Source organism: Paroedura picta, chromosome 3, assembly GCF_049243985.1.
Source record: "Paroedura picta isolate Pp20150507F chromosome 3, Ppicta_v3.0, whole genome shotgun sequence".
Classification (NCBI taxonomy): domain Eukaryota; kingdom Metazoa; phylum Chordata; class Lepidosauria; order Squamata; family Gekkonidae; genus Paroedura; species Paroedura picta.
In genome coordinates, this window is record NC_135371.1 from 172,575,126 (window position 1) to 172,596,306 (window position 21,181).

The window sequence follows — 21,181 nt, forward strand, 5'->3', positions numbered from 1 at the left end:
CTGAAGGATGTTAAATGACTGCATCGCACAAGATTACCAGCTCTGGGTTGGAAAACACCTTGAGATTTTCTGAGTGAAAGCTGAGGCAGGTGGGGCTTGGGAAAGTCCAAATGGCTGCTTTGGAGGGTGGGCTCCATTGAGGTCCTGCCCTGCCCCAAATCCCTCCCACTCCTGGCTCCACCCCCAGAGTCCCCAACCCACAGCTGCTAACCCTAGTTGTAATCCCAGGAAACCTCCAGCCATCACCTGGAGGTTGGCTACCGTGGGCAGGAGTGGGGACTAGAACTCAGTGCTGGGCCCATAACCCTTTGTTGGCAGAGTAAATAAGTCGTTGAAGTTGCACAGGCTGTATTAAGAATAGGAACAAGGATTTATTAAAGAATCACCATACTTGATAGTGCAGAGGAGAGACAGAGCCTGACTACATGCCTAGCTGAGAGAGAGAGACTGGAAGATGTGGCTTCCGAGAAGGAGGAAATTGCCCCTAACAGTAGTAACCAGGAGACAAAGAGTGACACTTAACAGGAGAGAAGGTCCGGACATCACTATGCTATCTACTACTCTTCTCGCTGCCCCCTGCAGGATCTTCTCATCTTTGCACACCAGATATTGTCTATTCCAGTGGTCCACAACCTTCTTCAGGCTGCGGACCGGCGGCATGCACATTTACGTGGGAGTTCCACGCATGCGCGTTCGCTTCCGCACATGGTGCAAACGCGCATGCGCGGCCCTGATTCCCTCTCCCTCCCCCACAAAAAGAAGCTTGCCGGGCCGCAAGCTAATCGGTCACTTTTGCGGCCGATTTGCTTGCAGCCTAGGAAGTTTCTTACTGGGGGGGTGGGTGGGGAGAGGGAGCCGCGGCCCAGCACTTGGGGACCACCGGTCTATCCCAACGCTCAGGACAGGGGGGGTGGGAGGGTTTTCTTTGTTTACGAAAGGATAGCTCCTTTGAACCTTGCTCTCGAGCCCCGGAAGAGCGAACTGAAATACAGAACCGAATTTCAAGACGCAGAACTAGGTTTCGAGTCCGAATCCCCGCCGAACCGCTCAACCCCTTCCGAAAAGGGACGGGAGAGCCGACCCAGTCTGAGAAGGCCAAGGCGTCGAAAGGCCTGCCTGTGAAGGCTATCCAATGCTTTCCAGGGAGCCGATAACGATTTGGAACATGCTCTGAGGGGTTGTTTTGTTGGAGCCGGGTGTCAGGTGGAAATGTTCTCCTGCGACATGGTTGACAACGTGATTTCTCTGAAAGGCAAAACACCTGCCCGGGGCCTGTGCTCCTTCCCTTGCAAGGAGGGTGGAGAGAGAAAATAGATCGTATTGCCAGATCTGCAATCTGAGATCTGAAACCGGGCCATTGGAACCCTAGCTTGGTGCCGAAGCTAAAGAGCAGCGGTCTGTCTAATTTGGAAAACCGGGTTGAATTCCCCACTCTCCCCCCACATGCAGCCAGCCAGCCAGGTGCCTTTGGGCCAAGCACAGTTCTCTAAGAGCTCTCTTGGCCTCACCTACTTCGTTGGGTGTCTGTCGAATTGAGAGGGAGAGAGGGCGATTGTCAGCCGCTTTGAGACTCCTTCGGATAAAAAGCCAGGAGCAAAAACACAGCTTTTCTTCTCTTCTGGGTCTGTGATATTCAAGGCTAGTCTTCTACTGCTGCAGACAGATTCACCCAGTTCCAGGATGTGACATTAGACCTCAGATGGGTCTTAGAAGACCTCAATCGATGAGAAACTTACTGACACTCACAGAGTTTTAGGATGAGGAAAAGAACGTTGGTAGTAGGGATACGGTCACTTGAAATGTTGCATTCTCTGTAAATGTGTGTCTTTTCTAGAACTTGAGAACTGTGCTTGAAAGTCTTTTATAATTGCAACACCAAGAACTGCATGGCTTTGTCCCTTTATTACCGTTGAGAAACCCCAGAAACATTTTTCAGGCTTTGAGAAACCCTGGAAATGGTGCGATTGTGCAGAATTTGGCTGGGTTCCCTCAACATGGCCATAGATGACTTACATGGACTTACATACATATGACTTACATCTAATTGAGGACTTAAAATGTTTGGGTTTGGAACCGGTTAATTTCAAAGCTTATGAAAACCATTTTTTGAAAACGTTCTGGAACAAAATAAGGCTGTTTTTATTTTCACCACGTGAAAGACCTTATATCCAGCAGGTTTAAATAATATAATATATTTATCTTGTTATATTTAGAATTTACCTTCTTGTAATTTCAATCAGTCCACTTCATTTTCAGTTTTTGTGGTAATTTTAGATTCATTTTTTCCCTGTTAGATTGACCACACCTGTAGCGTAGTGTAAAGGACCACTTTACAGAGATCCTTTTAACGTCAGAAGTTCCAATTGAGATTTTTTCTCTACAGAAGTGGTAGATTTGGATACTTAAGAAGCAGTTTTTCACTGCCTGGAGGAGACTCAAAATGGCTTATAATCGCCTTCCCTTCCTCTCCCCACAACAGACACCCTGTGAGGTAGGTGGGGCAGAGAGAACTGCTCTGTGAGAACAGCACTAACAGGACTGTGACTAGCCCAGGGTCACCCAGATGGCTGCAGGTGTAGGACCAAGGAATAAAATCCAGCTCTCCAGATTAGAATTCACTGCTCTTAACCACTGCACCACGCCGGCTGTCTCCAAGTCCTGAAGAAGGCTGTCTAATAGTCATTGACTCTCCCAGAAGTTTGACTTTTTCATTCCATTTCAGTCTACGTTTCAATGATTTCAACTGACAAGGCGATTTTAAAAAATGACCGTCAAACAGATTGCTTTGGTTTCTTCTTGCCTCAAATGTCTCTCCCCCGCCCCCCCCAATCTTTGCAACTTGCCCCGTTTGGCCATTCGATTCAGTCCTCCTGCCTGGAGGTTGGCAACTCGGCCATGTTGACCGTGTGTAACGTCCACCCAAGGCCTAATCCATAAAAGGAGCCCCCCCTCTTTCCCCACGTTTCCCCCCACCGAGACCAGAAACCCCTGCTTGCCCACACGCGTCCCTCCCCCTGCCCTCCCTGCAGGCTGGCCCTGGATCCCATTCCAGTATCTCGTTTCCCCTTACGGGGCGGGAAAGGTCACGGCCTGTGCCGAATACGGTTTATGCGCTTGAAGACCCAAGTTTCACAGGTGCCGCGTGACGGTGACTGATCCCCTAGGGAGGGAAGGTCACCAGATGGTGAGTCATAAACCAAAGGGGATGAGCAATTTCACAAAAACGGGTACGGGATGGACGGATACGGGAAGTGTGCATGAGGGGGATTTCTGTGCGGTCTCAGAAGGAAGTGCATTTCCTTCGCAAAATCACACGGAAACTTCTAGGGTTTGGTGGCAGCCCGGGCCTTTCAGCATTCGGGGTTTGGCCCTTGGTACGGAGGCTCGGCCTCAAAAACTGCAGGACTTAACTGCTTTTCAGGAAAGGAGGGAGACGGGAGGGGAAGGAGAGAGGGAAGTCTCTTCCACTGAACTATACCTCTGGTGTGAACTTGTCCGTGTTACTTGGTCTCCCTGGGTTTTATGACCCTGCACAGGGTTTTAATCCAGAGTCTGATAGGACTGATTTGTTTTTATTCTTATTGACGATTCAATGCATTGGTACCCCGCCTTTCCCCCGAGTGGAGACTCATAGCAGCCTTCTCTTCCATTCCGTTTTCTCCTCACAACAACCCTGCGAGGCTGGCTAAGTGTGACAGGCACAAAGTGGGGATTTGAACCTGGTTCTTCCAAATTCCAGACTAACTGGTAGATTACATTCAAGGAGGTAGCTGTGTTGGTCTGAAGTAGCAAAACAAAAAATTGAGTCCAATGGTACCTTTAAGACCAACAAAGACACTTTATCAAGCACAAAGTATTCTCAATTAAGGCTCCTTCCTTCCTTCCTTCCTTCCTTCCTTCCTTCCTTCCTTCCTTCCTTCCTTCCTTCCTTCCTTCCTTCCTTCCTTCCTTCCTTCCTTCCTTCCTTCTGTGAGGGGTTCAAATGTTTGAGTGATTGCTAGGATCCTCCCCCAAAGCAATGCCTAAAATGACATCCATATTATTTAATTTTTGTGAATGCCATTTTTAGAACCCGGTGGGGAACTGATGGGCCAGACACAGACAAAAATTTGGATCTCAACGTACCCCGGGGATTGCTCAGGCATGCCAAGGGGAAATATATAATTTTAAAAACCTGATATTGCAAATTCACTCAAAGAATAACCACCTAAACCAGAGGGAAACTATTTTAGCAGGGAAGGAATATCAATACACGGAGAATCAGTTCAAGGGGGAAAAAGAAGCATGGAAAACAAGCCCTCAAGATCTTTGAGAACCATTCAGCGGAGATTTTGGGGAAGAGGGTTTTCAGAGTGGCCCTGCCGTGATTTGTTGTGGGACTCCAGCTCTGCAGACTTTTCGTCTCTGCTGTTGCGGGCTGCAGGATTATGGCTTTCCCCCCCTAAAAACCACTCACCGATGGCAGATAGTGGGTGGCATCTCTCCTTCCTGACACAACCCACCTCTCTCTGCCCCTAAAGAGGTTCCTCTTGAGGTCCTGGGATTCTCGGCTCTCCACTTGCGTGGGGAGTTGGGTCCCTCTGCTGTTCCCTTGTGGAATTTCACAATGCCTCTGGCGACAAGCCTCTCAGGTGGACCGGTCTCTCTGAGGGTCAAAGTTTTGCAGGGATTGCAGGACTCCCTAAATCCGCAGGGGGCTTCTGTCAAGCAGAAATTGGGGAGGGGTTGAGGCTCAGGGGCAGAGCCTCTGCTTGGCATGCAGGAGGTCCCTGGAACCCTGTGTGCAGTTCTGGGGGCCTCACTTCAAAAAGGACGTGGACAAAAGGGAGAGGGGGCAGAGGAGAAAGATGAGGAAGATCTGGGGCCTGGGGAGGAAAGACGGAGGGACTTGCGGATGTTCAGCCTGGAGAAGAGGAGGTTGAGAAGGGACACCAAGATGCTCTTTAAGTATTTGAAAGGCTGTCACTTAAGGAAGGCAGGGAAAGGTTCCTGTGGGTAGCAGAGGATCAGAATGGTGGTCATGGGTTTAAACTACATGTAGTATGATATCAGCTAGATATCAGGAAACAATTTTTCCCAGTCAGAGTAGTTCAGCACTGGAATGGGCTGCCTCAGGAGGTGGGGAGCTCCCCCTCACTGGCCGTCTTCAAGCAGCAGCTGGACAGATCTTTCTCCTGGATGCTGGAGGCTGATCCTGCACTGAGCAGGGGGTGGGACTAGATGGCCTGCATGGCCCCTTCCCACTCTAGGAGTCTAGGAGTCTAGTTCAGCAGTGGAAGGGGCTGCCTCAGGAGGTGGGGAGCTCCCCCTCACTGGCCGTCTTCAAGCAGCAGCTGGACTGATCCTTCTCCTGGATGCTGGAGGCTGATCCTGCACTGAGCAGGGGGTGGGACTAGATGGCCTGCATGGCCCCTTCCCACTCTAGGAGTCTAGGATTCTAGTACAGCAGTGGAAGGGGCTGCCTCAGGAGGTGGGGAGCTCCCCCTCACTGGCCATCTTCAAGCAGCAGCTGGACTGATCCTTCTCCTGGATGCTGGAGGCTGATCCTGCACTGAGCAGGGGGTGGGACTAGATGGCCTGCATGGCCCCTTCCCACTCTAGGAGTCTAGGATTCTAGTTCAGCAGTGGAAGGGGCTGCCTAAGGAGGTGGGGAGCTCCCCCTCACTGGCCGTCTTCAAGCAGCAGCTGGACAGATCCTTCTCCTGGATGCTGGAGGCTGATCCTGCACTGAGCAGGGGGTGGGACTAGATGGCCTGCATGGCCCCTTCCCACTCTAGGAGTCTAGGATTCTAGTTCAGCAGTGGAAGGGGCTGCCTAAGGAGGTGGGGAGCTCCCCCTCACTGGCCGTCTTCAAGCAGCAGCTGGACAGATCCTTCTCCTGGATGCTGGAGGCTGATCCTGCACTGAGCAGGGGGTGGGACTAGATGGCCTGCATGGCCCCTTCCCACTCTAGGAGTCTAGGATTCTAGTACAGCAGTGGAAGGGGCTGCCTCAGGAGGTGGGGAGCTCCCCCTCACTGGCCGTCTTCAAGCAGCAGCTGGACAGATCCTTCTCCTGGATGCTGGAGGCTGATCCTGCACTGAGCAGGGGGTGGGACTGGATGGCCTGCGTGGCCCCTTCCCACTCTAGGATTCTAGGAGTCTAGTTCAGCAGTGGAAGGGGCTGCCTCAGGAGGTGGGGAGTTCCCCCTCACTGGCCGTCTTCAAGCAGCGGCTGGACAGATCCTTCTCCTGGATGCTGGAGGCTGATCCTGCACTGAGCAGGGGGTGGGACTAGATGGCCTGTAGGGACCCTTCCCACTCTAGGATTCTATGATTCTACCTTACACTTACCAAAACTGAGCTTGGCAATTGCCCCTCCCCCCCTATTTCTGGTACCCAACTAAAATTTCTTTTCTGCCCCCTGCATTCTTTGACTGCGAAGCAGGTTGTCCTGGGCTGAGATCCAAAGCAGTGATGGGAAACTGCCTGTAATTTAATTTTAATGGGGGAGAAAAAACATCAGAAGCGGAATTCACAGAAGCGTGGGAGAGACCCCTGAGGGCCATCCAGTCCAGCCCCGTACCTACTCGGGGACGTAAAAATCACACCCTCCTGACAGAGCGCATCCAATCTCCTCCTAAAAACCTCTAATGAAGGAGACTCCACCACCCTCTGAGGCGGCCCATTCCATCTGTGAAGAGCCCTCGCCGTCAGAAAATGCATCCTCATATTTAAGTGGAACCTCCTTTCCCGTAATTTGAACTCGTTACTCCTAGTCCTGGTCTATAAAGCTGCTGTAAAGGAGTTGGCCCCCTCTTCTGCCTTTTATACAGTTCAACATAGCTATCCTTTCCCCCCCTTGCCCGCCTCTCCTTCAACGGACGCCATTGTGCTTTCTCCAGTGGCAAATCAAACGCTTTGCCGTTAATTTCTGGACAGGCCGTTCAGGGGGAAGGAACAGCCTGTCTCCCTATTTTGTGTTGTGGGACAAGCAGGGACAAAGAATTAAACTTTGCTTCCTTCTTGGCTTGGTTGTATCAGTCGAAAGCAGAAAGGGTGTTGATCGCAAAACAAAAAAATTGTCCCCGTGATTTATAGTGATTCTGTGGAGAACTAGAACTCGCAGCCGCTCCCGTGAGCAGGAAAGATTTTCACACCAAACAAAAACAATGGCAGTTGGGGAGACAAAATAATAGGGCAGGGAGCATTTGTGCACTTTTAGTTTTATCAGAAGTAAGAATGGGAAAGGTAACTTGTGGCGGCCATTTTATGCTTGTGCTAACGACGTGTCAGAATTTGAGTGTCCTCAGGGTTAGAAAGGTTGGGGACTCCTCATCTCAGGTGCCTACTCACTTGTGATTGTGGATTTTACCTTCTGTACCTTAACAGCAGAGTGACAGGCAGCAATCCAACAGGTATGGGTTTCTCCAATATGCAGTTGTTGGGATATTATGCGTTTCCTATAGGGGAGAACGTGTATGCCAGAAAAAGCATTCAGAAGAAGAAGAAGAGTTGGTTCTTATATGCCGCTTTTTTCTACCCGAAGGAGTCTCAAAGCGGCTTACAGTCGCCTTCCCTTTCCTCTCCCCACAACAGACACCCTGTGAGGGAGGGGAGGCTGAGAGAGCCCTGAGATTACTGAAGAAGAAGAGCTGATTCTTAGATGCCGCTTTTCTCTACGCAAAGTGGCTTCCATTCACCTTCCCTTCCTCTCCCCACAACAGACACCCTGTGGGGTGGGTGTGGCTGAGAGAGCCCCGATATCACTGCTCTGTCAGAACAGCTTTATCAATGCCATGGCAAGCCCAAGGTCACCCAGATGGCTGCATGTGGGGGAGTGGGAAATCAAACCTGGCTTGCCAGATTAGAAGTCCATACTCCTAACCACTACACCAAACTATGCAGTTTGTTACCTAGGAGAACTGCCTTCTTGCCAAGAATCAGGATATTCTTAGATATTCTTTGCAAGGATAGCTCATTCTAGATAACCAGTGGGAGACCAGGCTGGGGGGGGGGAAGCAGCTGTCAACACTGATGACATCACTCCTGGGAGAAAAATATGACATCACGGGTCTCTAGGAATCTCTAGGAATTCTATGGTAAAACCACAGAATTGTCAGTTGTTCCTAGAGCAGCATAAGGTCACAGCATCAATGTGCTCCTGAAAGCTTATATCCAGAATTCAGCTTTGTTGTTCTTCATGGTGCCAGACTGCAGAGATCAGTTCTCCTGGAGAAAAGGGCTGCTTGGGAGGGGGACTCTGCGGCCTTGGACCCCACTGAGGGTCAGGGATGCCAGCCTCCAGGTGGGGCCTGGGGATCCCCTGGAATTCCAGCTCCTCTCCAGACTGCAGAGATCAGTTCCCCTGGAGGAAAGGGCTGCTTGGGAGGGGGACTCTGCAGCCTTGGACCCCACGGAGGGTCAGGGATGCCAGCCTCCAGGTGGGGCCTGGGGATACCTTGGAATTCCAGCTCCTCTCCAGGCTGCAGAGATCAGTTCCCCTGGAGAAAAGGGCTGCTTGGGAGGGTGACTCTGCAGCCTTGGACCCCACGGAGGGTCAGGGATGCCAGCCTCCAGGTGGGGCCTGGGGATCCCCTGGAATTCCAGCTCCTCTCCAGACTGCAGAGATCAGTTCCCCTGGAGAAAAGGGCTGCTTCGGAGGGGGACTCTGTGGCCTTGGACCCCACTGAGGGTCATGGATGCCAGCCTCCAGGTGGGGCCTGGGGATCCCCTGGAATTCCAGCTCCTCTCCAGACTGCAGAGATCAGTTCCCCTGGAGGAATGGGCTGCTTGGGAGGGGGGACTCTGTGGCCTTGGACTCCACTGAGGGTCAGGGATGCCAGCCTCCAGGTGGGGCCTGGGGATCCCCTGGAATTCCAGCTCCTCTCCAGACTGCAGAGATCAGTTCCCCTGGAGAAAAGGGCTGCTTGGGAGGGGGGACTCTGTGGCCTTGGACCCCACTGAGGGTCAGGGATGCCAGCCTCCAGGTGGGGCCTGGGGATCCCCTGGAATTCCAGCTCCTCTCCAGACTGCAGAGATCAGTTCCCCTGGAGGAAAGGGCTGCTTGGGAGCGGGACTCTGCGGCCTTGGACCCCACGGAGGGTCAGGGATGCCAGCCTCCAGGTGGGTCCTGGGGATACCTTGGAATTCCAGCTCCTCTCCAGGCTGCAGAGATCAGTTCCCCTGGAGAAAAGGGCTGCTTGGGAGGGGGACTCTGCGGCCTTGGACCCCACGGAGAGTCAGGGATGCCAGCCTCCAGGTGGGGCCTGGGGATCCCCTGGAATTCCAGCTCCTCTCCAGACTGCAGAGATCAGTTCCCCTGGAGGAAAGGGCTGCTTGGGAGGGGGACTCTGTGGCCTTGGACCCCACTGAGGGTCAGGGATGCCAGCCTCCAGGTGGGGCCTGGGGATCCCCTGGAATTCCAGCTCCTCTCCAGACTGCAGAGATCAGTTCCCCTGGAGGAAAGGGCTGCTTGGGAGCGGGACTCTGCGGCCTTGGACCCCACGGAGGGTCAGGGATGCCAGCCTCCAGGTGGGTCCTGGGGATACCTTGGAATTCCAGCTCCTCTCCAGGCTGCAGAGATCAGTTCCCCTGGAGAAAAGGGCTGCTTGGGAGGGGGACTCTGCGGCCTTGGACCCCACGGAGAGTCAGGGATGCCAGCCTCCAGGTGGGGCCTGGGGATCCCCTGGAATTCCAGCTCCTCTCCAGACTGCAGAGATCAGTTCCCCTGGAAGAAAGGGCTGCTTGGGAGGGGGGGACTGCTAGGTTTGCGAGCTCCAGGTTGGGAAATACCTGTGGCCTTTGTGGGTGAAGCCAGGAGGGAGTGGAATTTGGGGCAGGGAGGGACATTAGTGGAGTATAATACTATGGAGTCCCCCTCCCCCCCCATCAGCTATTTCTCCAGGGGAATTAATCTCTGTTGCCTGGAGATGAGATGAAACTCCAGGGGATCCCCAGGTCCCAACTGGAGACAGGAATACCTGTACACGGGAGAAAGTGGGCTGCTTTGGAGGGTCGAATGAGTGGCATTGTGCTCTACTGAGATTCCTGTTGTTCCTCAGGCTTCACTCCCAAATCTTCAGGAATTTTCTGACCTGCAATTGGCAGCCCAACCCCGAACCTCTTCCTTCCTCTCCCAGTGAGGAGTGGTGTCTCTGAGCAGCCGTCTTCCCTTCATTGCCAGTCCGTTCTCATTCCACAGGATCTCCTGGCCAAACCATTTTATGGGGTCAGTCCCACAGGCTCCCTGCTCTCAAATATAAAAACTACTTTTCCCGGAACAGACTAGAGAAGCATCCAGCTTCCAACTGCACCTTGCCAAAGGTTTCTGGGAAGCCCACAGCTGGAGTTTGTGTGAATGTGCTACAGCTGCAGCTTGAAATGCCAACCTCCAGGTGGGGCCTGGGGATCCCCCGGAATTCCAGCTCCTCTCCAGACTGCAGAGATCAGTTCCCCTGGAGAAAAGGGCTGCTTGGGAGGGGGGACTCTGTGGCCTTGGACCCCACTGAGGGTCAGGGATGCCAGCCTCCAGGTGGGGCCTGGGGATCCCCCGGAATTCCAGCTCCTCTCCAGACTGCAGAGATCAGTTCCCCTGGAGGAAAGGGCTGCTTGGGAGGGGGGACTCTGTGGCCTTGGTCCCCACTGAGGGTCAGGGATGCCAGCCTCCAGGTGGGGCCTGGGGATCCCCCGAAATTCCAGCTCCTCTCCAGACTGCAGAGATCAGTTCCCCTGGAGGAAAGGGCTTCTTGGGAGGGGGACTCTGTGGCCTTGGACCCCACTGAGGGTCAGGGATGCCAGCCTCCAGGTGGGGCCTGGGGATCCCCTGGAATTCCAGCTCCTCTTCAGACTGCAGAGATCAGTTCCCCTGGAGAAAAGGGCTGCTTGGGAGGGGGGACTCTGTGGCCTTGGACCCCACTGAGGGTCAGGGATGCCAGCCTCCAGGTGGGGCCTGGGGATCCCCCGGAATTCCAGCTCCTCTCCAGACTGCAGAGATCAGTTCCCCTGGAGGAAAGGGCTGCTTGGGAGAGGGGACTCTGTGGCCTTGGACCCCTCTGAGGGTCAGGGATGCCAGCCTCCAGGTGGGGCCTGGGGATCCCCTGGAATTCCAGCTCCTCTCCAGACCACATAGATGTCTCCCTCCTCCCCAGGCTCCCTCCCCAGCTCTTCAGGTAGGGTTGTCACCTCTGGGTGGGCGATACCTGGAGTCCGTGGGGGTGAAGCTGTGAGTGGGCAGGTTCAGCGACAGGAAGGGACCTAACAGGGGCCCAATGCCGGAGAGCCCCAACCCCCCAAAGCAGCCCTTCCCTCCATCACCTGGCCATGCTCTGTGATTCCCTGAGATCCCCAGGTCCCACCCGGAAGCTGGCACCGCTCTCCCCCGGAGTTTCCCATCCTGGATCTCAACCCTCCCCCAGCCGTTTCTCTCCCAGATCTCGCGAGCCTCCCCTTGCACGACGCCCCTGCCAGGTGGGCCGGGGGGCACGCCTTGGCCGCGGCGTCTCGCCTCTTGCCGCGCGGCCGGCGAGGCGCTCGGCCGCTTATTGCCTTACAAGGCCGGGCCGGCGCGGGGAGGCGCTTGGCGGGCGACGGCCGCAGGGCGGAGTAAGAGCCGGCGCGGCCGGCGTGGCGAGGGGGGCCTCCCGGCGAGCCATGGGCTGAGTCCGGCGAGCGCGCACGGCCGTCTGCAGCAGGTAGGCGCGGCGGGGCTGGCGGGGCTGGCGGGCCCGGGCCGGGGTGGGCGGCCGCGCGTTGGGGAGCTTGGCTGGCGCCGCGGGCAGTGTGGAGGGGGGCTCCGGTGAGCCTTGCGCGCCTCCCTCCCTGGGAAGCGCGCAGCCTGCGGACGCCCGGCGCATGCCAACGAGCCCGGCTGGCGGCGGAGAGGCGCGGGCGGCGGCTGTGCTCTGGCTGAGAGGTAGGGGTGGTGCTGCTGCTTCTATCTGCGCCCGATCCACAGTTTCGTGCTTTTGCCCTGCGCCGCGGTCGCGCCTCTCGCGCAAGCCCCGCAGGAGAGGTGGGGGGAGTGGATGGGTCGCGTGTTTGCGGGTACTTCGGTGCGCCCAAGGCGCAGAGCTCGGCTTCCGGGGTGCGGGTGGGTGCCTGCAAGCGAGTTTCCGCGCTGTCGTGCGCGGGATCCTGCCGGGTGCGCGGGATCCTGCGGCGGAGGGCTACTTCCAGACTGGCCGCAGACGGGCTTGGGCGAACCGGGACCTTCCAGGGACCGCGGGATTCGTGGCCCGGGCAGCCCGCTGAGCATGGAAAGCATGAATAATAGATTTCATGCCTCCCTCGCGTTCCCACGTGGCTCCTCTCCCCACAACGTGCCCCTTTGCTGTAAACACGGCTTCCCGCCTCCCAGCTCGCCCAGCCCCCCCCCCCCACCCGTCCTTTCCCACCTGGGAGGGGGTTCATGCCCTTTTCCTGCCCCCCCACCCCAATTCATGCCTACTTCTACAATCCCTCCCATCAGACCCCCCCCCCCTCTGCAACATCAGCTGTTCTGATCGCTGTCGGTCCCAGTAGGGCGGCATTTCCAGGTCCCCCCCTTCTCTCCCAGCTGCAGACAATTTGTGATACCCTCTGATTAAGGGTTGGGAGCCTTGTACCCTTGCACGCCCCATTGATAGGATGGGCACGTAGCCCCCGCGCCTTCCCCGTTTTCAGAACACCGTGCTTAAAACACAGGCTTTTGCACATGTGCCCCAGACCCCAGCCGCCCGAGAACGTGTGGGGATACAATGCGCCGTTTCCCCTTAAGCTCTTCTTGCTCGCATGCGTTTTACGCGCCACGGTCCATGCCGTAAACACTCCGCCCTGCCCTGTGTGCATGCCCACCACACAATTCCGTGGGAGGGCAGCGGAACGTCGGTTAGCGTTTTGCGGCTCTGTGGCTAGTTGCACACTGCGCGGATCCTGACCAGGAACGTGCCAGAGGTCAGACGAGCAGGCGGAATGTGAAGTAGCGTGTTAGATTTAGGTAGGGCGGGAATCTAGTTTTCCCAGCATTGCTCTCTGGGTGGCCTTGGGGGGTTGTTTTCTCTCCGGCCACCTTTTCTCGGGGGGCTGGATGGGGGGAGAAATGGCGCATGATACCCCGAAGGAGTAGAGAAGAGCACTTTGCGAATTCATGCCTTAGAGAAGCAGTCTTGAAGCTACCTGCTGGGATGCTGCGTTGAGCAGGGGGTTGGACTAGATGGCCTGTATGGCCCCTTCCAACTCTATGATTCTATGATTCTATGATTCTATGATTCTATGATTCTATGATTCTATGCTCTGCTGGGTCACGAAGCCACTGCTGTGGACTTCTCCTGAGCTGCTACGGACCTGCCATTGTTCACTGCCTTTGGAAAGACCTTATCATGCATGTACAGAGTGCAAAAACAGCATTTCTCCTTGGGTCTCTTTGTTTGCCTGCTGCGAAGAGTGGTAGGATAGCAGAGCAAATTCACCCAGGCTGTTTCCACATGGCTGTGGGTTTGATAGAGTGGGACATTTTCCTCCCGTTTCCCCATGGCCTATGGCACTTTCCAGGTTTTCCCCATCTTTTCTCTGATCTTTGTCAAACCTGCTTTGCAGAAAAGTTTCGGGAAGGATCTCGGTAAAGCCTCAGTGGCTGCCATGTGGGTGGGAATCTCCGGATGCCACCCTGGTATTGTCCAAGTGGCCGTTTCCTCTGGGGAGGAAAGAAATACAAGGTGTTTTTCTTTTGAAAAACCGATCGTATTGTTAGAACAGCACAGTTCTTTGCATTCCCAGCTTTATTTCCCCTGGACCTTTCCGTTGCAGAGATATAAGGGGAAAGGCATGCCTCCACGGTGGATGAGGCTAGAGACGCTTTTAAAAAATGAGAATCGGGAATCAGCAGAATCTGTTAGCTTTATATCGCTATAATGAAGCATCAGAATAAAACTGTGGATTTGTCGATTAAAAAAAACATTCCTGGAAGGTCAAGAGAGGGGGGCTGTGGCTCAGTGGAAAAACCTCTGCTTCATATGCAGAAGGTCCCAGGTTCAATCCCCAAAATCTCATGTAGGAGGTGAGGTGAAAGACATCCTGAGATCCTGGAAAGGCTGCTGCCCGCCTGAGCAGGGAATACAGGCCTTGATGCAGCGTTGATCAGATTAAATACAAGGCAGCTTCATGTGCCGGAGAGAGGGCGTGGCTTAGCGATACAGCGCCTGCTTGGCGTGCAGGAGTTCACCGGTTCAGTCCCCAGTCAGACAGAAAATGCCCCGGAAGACTTCCACCTGCCATGTTGGCGTGCACCTGCCAGTCTGAGTCGACGATACTGACTCTGTTGGGTCTGCTTCCCTAGAAAGCAGCTTTCATGTGTGTCCAGGTGTGACTGACCGGGGCAGGGGAACTGTGGGGAAAGCTGCGCTCAGTCGGCAGCTGCACTGGCAACTAGGAAGCCACGCCAGCCTGTCTCCTCGTGGAAATTGTCTCGTTGGTGGACAGGATCTCTCTGGGGTTCTTGGTATACCCCCTGGAGCTTGGCGTGTGTAGTGGTGGACCCTGGTCCTGGCCTTGGTGCTCAGGTGCGCTTAACTCTAATTCAGGGATGGCTGAACTGCGGCCCTCCAGATGTCCACGGACTACAATTCCCATGAGCCCCAAGGGTTCATGGGAACTGTAGTCCGTGGACATCTGGAGAGCCACAGTTTGGCCATCCCTGCTCTTGGTCCCCTCATGGTGGGCTCTGGGTTTGGAAAAACCGTAGGGCGCTGCCTCAGAGGCCTCCTTTTCAGCACCTTGTTTTGGGAGGGGGGGGGCTGCATTTTGTGAAGGGGTAGTGGGCTAGCACCACAGCCTCGATCCCCTCAGGTCACTGATGGTCAAGGTAGGTGACACATTTTTCTACGCCTTTTTTTTGCTTGGAGGTTGGCTGTAGAGGAGGCTGCGTCTGACCTCTCTCTCTCTCTCAGGAAAACTGTGGTCATTTTTCCCCAGGCTGTTTTTTTACTTCCAGGCTGACTGGAGATACCTCTCATGAGGGGCCACAGAAGCCTCATTCCCCACATATTTTAACTTTCGGGCTGGCAGTAGAGGAGACCACACAAAAAGAGAAGGAAAAAAAAGGGAAAAAAAGAGGGAAAAAAACCCCAAGGATACTAACAACATTAACAAAACTAGCACAGGATAAATAAAAGTAAAAAGTCTCTTCTTATTATGTAGGCTTATTATAGCATCCAACCAGGACGGGTTCCAGATATTTCCCATTTTGAAAGGGAATTTTCCTCAGTGGTTGTTCCTCTCACTTGTGCGAAAATTGGTACTTCAATACCTCTTTTCAATCTCAAAATGTTAAGAATGTACTCCGGGTCATCTAGTCCAACCCCCTGCACCATGCAGGACACCCACAACCCTATTGCTCATCCTCTGTAACCTGCCAGTGGTATGTGCGAAAAGGATCTCGAAGTCTTAGTCGACCATACATTGAACATGAGTCAGCAGTGTGACTCGGTGGCTAAAAAGGCAAATGGGATTTTCGGCTGTATCAAACGGAGTCTCGTGTCCAGATCATGGGAAGTGATGGTACCGCTTTACTCTGCTCTGGTTCAGCCTCACTTGGAGTCCTGTATTCAGTTTTGGGCACCTCAGTTGAAGAGGGACGGAGACCAACTGGAGCGTGTCCAGAGGAGGGCAACGAAGAGGGTGAGGAGTTTGGAGACGTAGGAGGAAAGGTTGGGGGAGCTTGGTCTGTTTAGCCTGGAGAGGAGATCTGAGAACCATCTTCAAGTATTTAAAAGGCTGCCATGTAGAGGATGGAGCAGAATTGTTCATTAGGTCCCATGAGGTCCCTTCCAGCTCTATGACTCTAGGATTCTATGAATGTCCCTGCCGTGAGATTTTCATATCAGTGGGGCCTGCTGGTGACCTCTTCCTTTGGTAGCGGCTGTTTCAAGGTGAAAAGCGCTTGCCGGCTACAAGCTCCACTGGGCAGGGGCCTCGTCTGCTTTTCTGAAAAGGTGGGGCATGTACCACCTTGGGAAGAGTGGGTGGAAGAGATACAGGTGCCCCCCCCCCCAGCCCCAGAGTGAGTATCACTGCATTGGAAACAGCTGCACTCAGCTGTGTGCTTTCTGGATGATGTGTTCTTCCCACCTCACGTCCATCACGAGCCCCCTGCACACCCTGATGCTGTGAAGTGCACAAGCGATGCCCCTCACACATGGCGCAAAGCGTGCCTACGTGTGGCATTATTTTATTTAAATTGTGTAGGGGGCTGTGGCAGAGCCTCTGCTTGGCAGACAGAAGGTCCCAGGTTCCATCCCCGGCATCTCCAGTTAAAAGGACCAGGCAGGAGGGGATGGGAAAGACCTTGACCTGAGACCCTGGCTCAGTGGCAGAGCCTCTGCTTGGCAGGCAGAAGGTCCCAGGTTCAATCCCCAACATCTCCAGCCGAAAGGACCAGGCAGGAGGGGATGGGAAAGACCTTGGCCTGAGACCCTGGCTCAGGGGCAGAGCCTCTGCTTGGCAGGCAGAAGGTCCCAGGTTCAATCCCCGGCATCTCCAGTTAAAAGGACCAGACAGGAGGGGATGGGAAAGACCTTGACCTGAGAATCTGGCTCAGTGGCAGAGCCTCTGCTTGGCAGGCAGGAGGTCCCAGGTTCAATCCCCGGCATCTCCAGTTAGAAGGACCAGACAGGAGGGGATGGGAAAGACCTTGGCCTGAGACCCTGGCTCAGTGGCAGAGCCTGTGCTTGGCAGGCAGAAGGTCCCAGGTTCAATCCCCAGCATCTCCAGTCAAAAGGACCAGGCAGGAGGGGATGGGAAAGGCCTTGGCCTGAGACCCTGGCTCAGGGGCAGAGCCTCTGCTTGGCAGGCAGAAGGTCCCAGGTTCAATCCCCAGCATCTCCAGTCAAAAGGACCAGGCAGGAGGGGATGGGAAAGGCCTTGGCCTGAGACCCTGGCTCAGGGGCAGAGCCTCTGCTTGGCAGGCAGAAGGTCCCAGGTTCAATCCCCAGCATCTCCAGTCAAAAGGACCAGGCAGGAGGGGATGGGAAAGGCCTTGGCCTGAGACCCTGGCTCAGTGGCAGAGCCTCTGCTTGGCAGGCAGAAGGTCCCAGGTTCAATCCCCAGCATCTCCAGTCAAAAGGACCAGGCAGGAGGGGATGGGAAAGGCCTTGGCCTGAGACCCTGGCTCAGTGGCAGAGCCTCTGCTTGGCAGGCAGAAGGTCCCAGGTTCAATCCCCAGCATCTCCAGTCAAAAGGACCAGGCAGGAGGGGATGGGAAAGGCCTTGGCCTGAGACCCTGGCTCAGGGGCAGAGCCTCTGCTTGGCAGGCAGAAGGTCCCAGGTTCAATCCCCAGCATCTCCAGTCAAAAGGACCAGGCAGGAGGGGATGGGAAAGACCTTGGCCTGAGACCCTGGAGAGACACTCCTGATGTGAGTAGACAGCGCTAACATTCATGGGCCGAGGGCCTGATTCAGAATAAGACATCTTCATGTATCTGTTGTGAGCGAATCTGAGCAAACGCCCTGAACGGGTGACCTTCTCATATGTTCATAAAGATCCATGCACACTCAATAAAATTTATCAGGGACATGCAGTAATAATAAAGGGCTAATGAAATGACCATGTTTTCTCTCTGTGGAGAGAGAGATTCTATAATGTGTCGGGAAGTGAGAATCTCTAGGCCAGGGGTAGTCAAACTGCGGCCCTCCAGATGTCCATGGACTACAATTCCCAGGAACCCCCTGCCAGCATTCGCTGGCAGGGGCTCCTGGGAATTGTAGTCCATGGACATCTGGAGGGCCGCAGTTTGACTACCCCTGCTCTAGGCGAAGGTGGCCAAGCTGTGGAACCCGGCTCTCTTCCAGCACCCCTAGCCAGATTCACCCCTCCCTCTTTGTGCTGGCTGGCAGCTTTGCGTCTTCCGTTTCATTGGCACCCATTCCAAAACGTTGGCCTACCTCTGCACTAGAGGGTGAACCATAGAATCCTAGAGTGGGAAGGGGCCCTGCAGGCCATCCAGTCCCACCTCCTGCTCAACGCAGGATCAGCCTCCAGCATCCAGGAGGAGGATCTGTCCAGCTGCTTCTTGAAGACGGCCAGTGAGGGGGAGCTCCCCACCTCCTTAGGCAGCCCATTCCACTGTTGAAGTACTGTGAATTTGCCCCCAGATGTCTAGCCGGTACCGCTCTACATTTAGTTTAAACAAATTACTGTCGATCCTATCCTCTGCTGCCCGCAGGAACCTTTCCCTGCCCTCCTCCAAGTGACAGCCTTTCACACAGTTCAAGAGAGCCATCCTGTCCCCTCTCAACCTCTTCTTCTCCAGGCTGAACATTCCCAGGTCCCTCCGCCGTTCCTCCTAGGGCTTGGTCCCCAGGCCCCGGATCATCCTCATCTTTCTCCTCTGCCCCCTCTCCCTTTTGTCCACGTCCTTTTTGAAGTGAGGCCCCCAGAACTGCCCACGGGATTCCAGGTGGGGTCTGACCCACGCGGTGTACCCCATAGGGACTGGGACACCTTGTGATACTTCTGTCGATACAGTCCAAGACTGCATTTGCCTTCTTGTCGGCCACATCACACTGTCTGCTTGTATTTCGCTTACAGTCCACAAGTACCCCAAGATCACGTTCACACACACTGCTACCCAGGAGTGTCTCTCCCATCCGGTCTGCCCGCTTCTCATTTTGGGGACCCAGTTGTAGAACTCTGCACTTCTCCTGACTGAATTGCATCCTGTTCTCAGTTTGGTGTGAGAGCCAGTTTGGTGTAGTGGTTAGCAGTGCGGACTTCTAATCTGGCATGCCGGGTTCGATTCCCCGCTCCCCCACATGCAGCCAGCTGGGTGACCTTGGGCTCGCCACGGCACTGATAAAACTGTTCTGACCGAGCAGTGATATCAGCCTCACCCACCCCACAGGGTGTCTCTTGTGGGGAGAGGTATGGGAAGGTGTCCGTAAGCCACTTTGAGCCTCCTTCGGGTAGGGAAAAGCGGCATATAAGAACCAACTCTTCTTCTTCTTCTTCTTCTTCTTTCTTCTTTCTTCTTTCTTCTTTCTTCTTTCTTCTTCTTCTTCTTCTTCTTCTTCTTCTTCTTCTTCTTCTTCTTCTTCTTCTTCTTCTTCTTCTTCTTCATTTGCCCACTTTCCCAGCATGTTCAGATCTTGTAGGACGGTATCTTCTGCCAACCTCTACTGAAGCAACAATTTTAAAAATCTCCACAGCTCATCCCACCTCCCCTGGCCAATCGGGGCGCTAGGAAAATTATCAGTGGGCTCCATGGTGCCTAGAGGTACCAGGTTGGGGACCCTTGTTCTAGGCGCCGGGGGGGACCAAACCGTGGCTCTCCAGAGGTCTGTGGACTACAATTTCCATGATCCCCTGGCAGTCACTCTGGCAGGGGTTAGTGGGAATTGTAGTCCACGGACAACATGCTGGCCCGTCTCATGAGAACTTCCGCCCGTGGCCATCTGGAAAGCCACAGTTTGGCGTATGAGAAGCTATTTATAGAATTTTGGCAAAGAGCAGTGTAAATTTCCGGAGCGGGAAATGATCGCTGCTCACATCCCCTCCAATCTCAGTTTGGATGTTCCCAGTTAGGTTGCTGCGTTGCTGCGTCCCCCTCCCTTAGACATGGGCCTATCATGGGGCAGGCTGAGGCAGCCCCCTCAAGGGGGGGGGGCACTTGAGGGATTGGAGGGGTGGGGGCCGGACAGAGGAGGGGACATGGCTGCCTCATGCTCAGGCACGGACCCTGCCTCTCTCAGAAATAGCCCTGGGAAAACATCCTGTCCCCCTCAATGGAGGGGCAGAAAGAAGGGGCAGACACCCACCAAGCTCCCCCTGCACATGCCATGGCTGAGTGTCATTTGGGGGGCAGGTGGGAGCCTGGCAGGACTGGTCGCCACCCCTCTGTCTCTGGCACCCTAGGCGATCGGCCTAGACCTGATGAACAGAAGGCCTTGTGCACGGAACTAACTTGCTTGGGGGCAGCCCCTGTTTGGTGTAGTGGTTAGGAGTGCGGACTTCTAATCTGGCATGCCGGGTTCGATTCTGCACTCCCCCACATGCAGCCAGCTGGGTGACCTTGGGCTCGCCACGGCACTGATAAAACTGTTCTGACCGAGCAGTGATATCAGGGCTCTCTCAGCCTCACCCATCTCACAGGGTGTCTGTTGCGGGGAGAGGAAAGGGAAGGCGATTGGAAGCCACTCTGAGGCTCCTTTGGGGAGAGAAAAGCGGCATATAAGAACCAACTCTTCTTCAGTAATATTGGGGCTCCCTCAGTCTCACTTCCCTCACAGGGTGTCTGTTGTGGGGAGAGGAAAGGGAAGGCGACTGTAAGCTGCTTTGAGCCTCCTTCGGGTAGAGAAAAGCGGCATATAAGTACCAACTCTTCTTCTTCTTCTTCTTCCTCTTCTTCTTCCTCTTCTTCTTCTTCTTCTTCTTCTTCGTAGCATGGGGCTCAGTGGGTAACATTCTCCTCTCTCAAGTGTTGAATTCGGGTTTGGGGCGAGAAAGGCCGTTTGAATGTCCCCCTCGTGCCTTGAGGTGGCCTTTGGCAGGTTCGCTGGTCCTCCAGGCATCCCCTGGCAGTGACAGATGCCACTGTGCTTTGGATGGGGTGGCACCGTGTCCTTACCAACCTTTTACGGACATTGCTTTTTACACCCTGTCGTCATCCGCTTTGGTCTTCCTTTGGGGGAGAAGAGCTGGGAAGAAGAACTTCAGGTAAAATGCGTTCAGAAACAGGGGTAGGGGAACGACAGGTGTATCCTTCTGTAACGCCGTAAGCCCCCTCGAGCCTGCTGTGCAGGGAGGGGTGGCCTAGAGATTAATTAATTCAATATAGTAATTAATTAATAATGCTTAAATAGGAGGCACCTTTTGGGTTTGTTCCGGCAGAGGCTTCTCGGGGTTGAAGTGATTTTTCAGTTGTCAGCTCTGAAAAGGTGGGCCCTAAACCAGGGGTAGTCAACCTGTGGTCCTCCAGATGTTCATGAACTGCAAATGCTGGCAGGGGCTCATGGGAATTGTAGTCCATGAACATCTGGAGGACCACAGGCTGACTACCCCTGCCCTAAGCCATCCGTCGGCAGGGGTGGGTGGAGACCCTGCCTGCAGAGTTTTCAAGCCAAGGCCCAGGGGTGGCTTGCCCTTGCTTGCCTCTGCACAGCAACCCTGGCCTTCTATCGTGGTCTCCCATCCAAGTGCAAAGCAGGGCCGACCTTGCTTAGCTTCCGAGATC

The 21,181-nt window shown here is 54.6% G+C and overlaps 1 protein-coding gene across 2 annotated transcripts in view; it reads left to right on the plus strand.

Annotated features, from left to right (window-relative positions):
• The first annotated feature begins 11,517 nt into the window (after positions 1-11,517).
• The window catches only part of PNCK (pregnancy up-regulated nonubiquitous CaM kinase), a 30,234-nt gene continuing 20,570 nt past the window's right edge, over positions 11,518-21,181 (plus strand). Inside the window, exon 1 of one of the 2 annotated variants that reach the window (XM_077329655.1) lies at positions 11,518-11,671. The gene's annotated coding sequence lies outside the window, so the exon portion shown is untranslated. Of the gene's footprint in view, positions 11,672-11,733; positions 11,893-21,181 lie in introns of those variants that run through there. The other variant, XM_077329657.1, reaches the window with a different exon arrangement.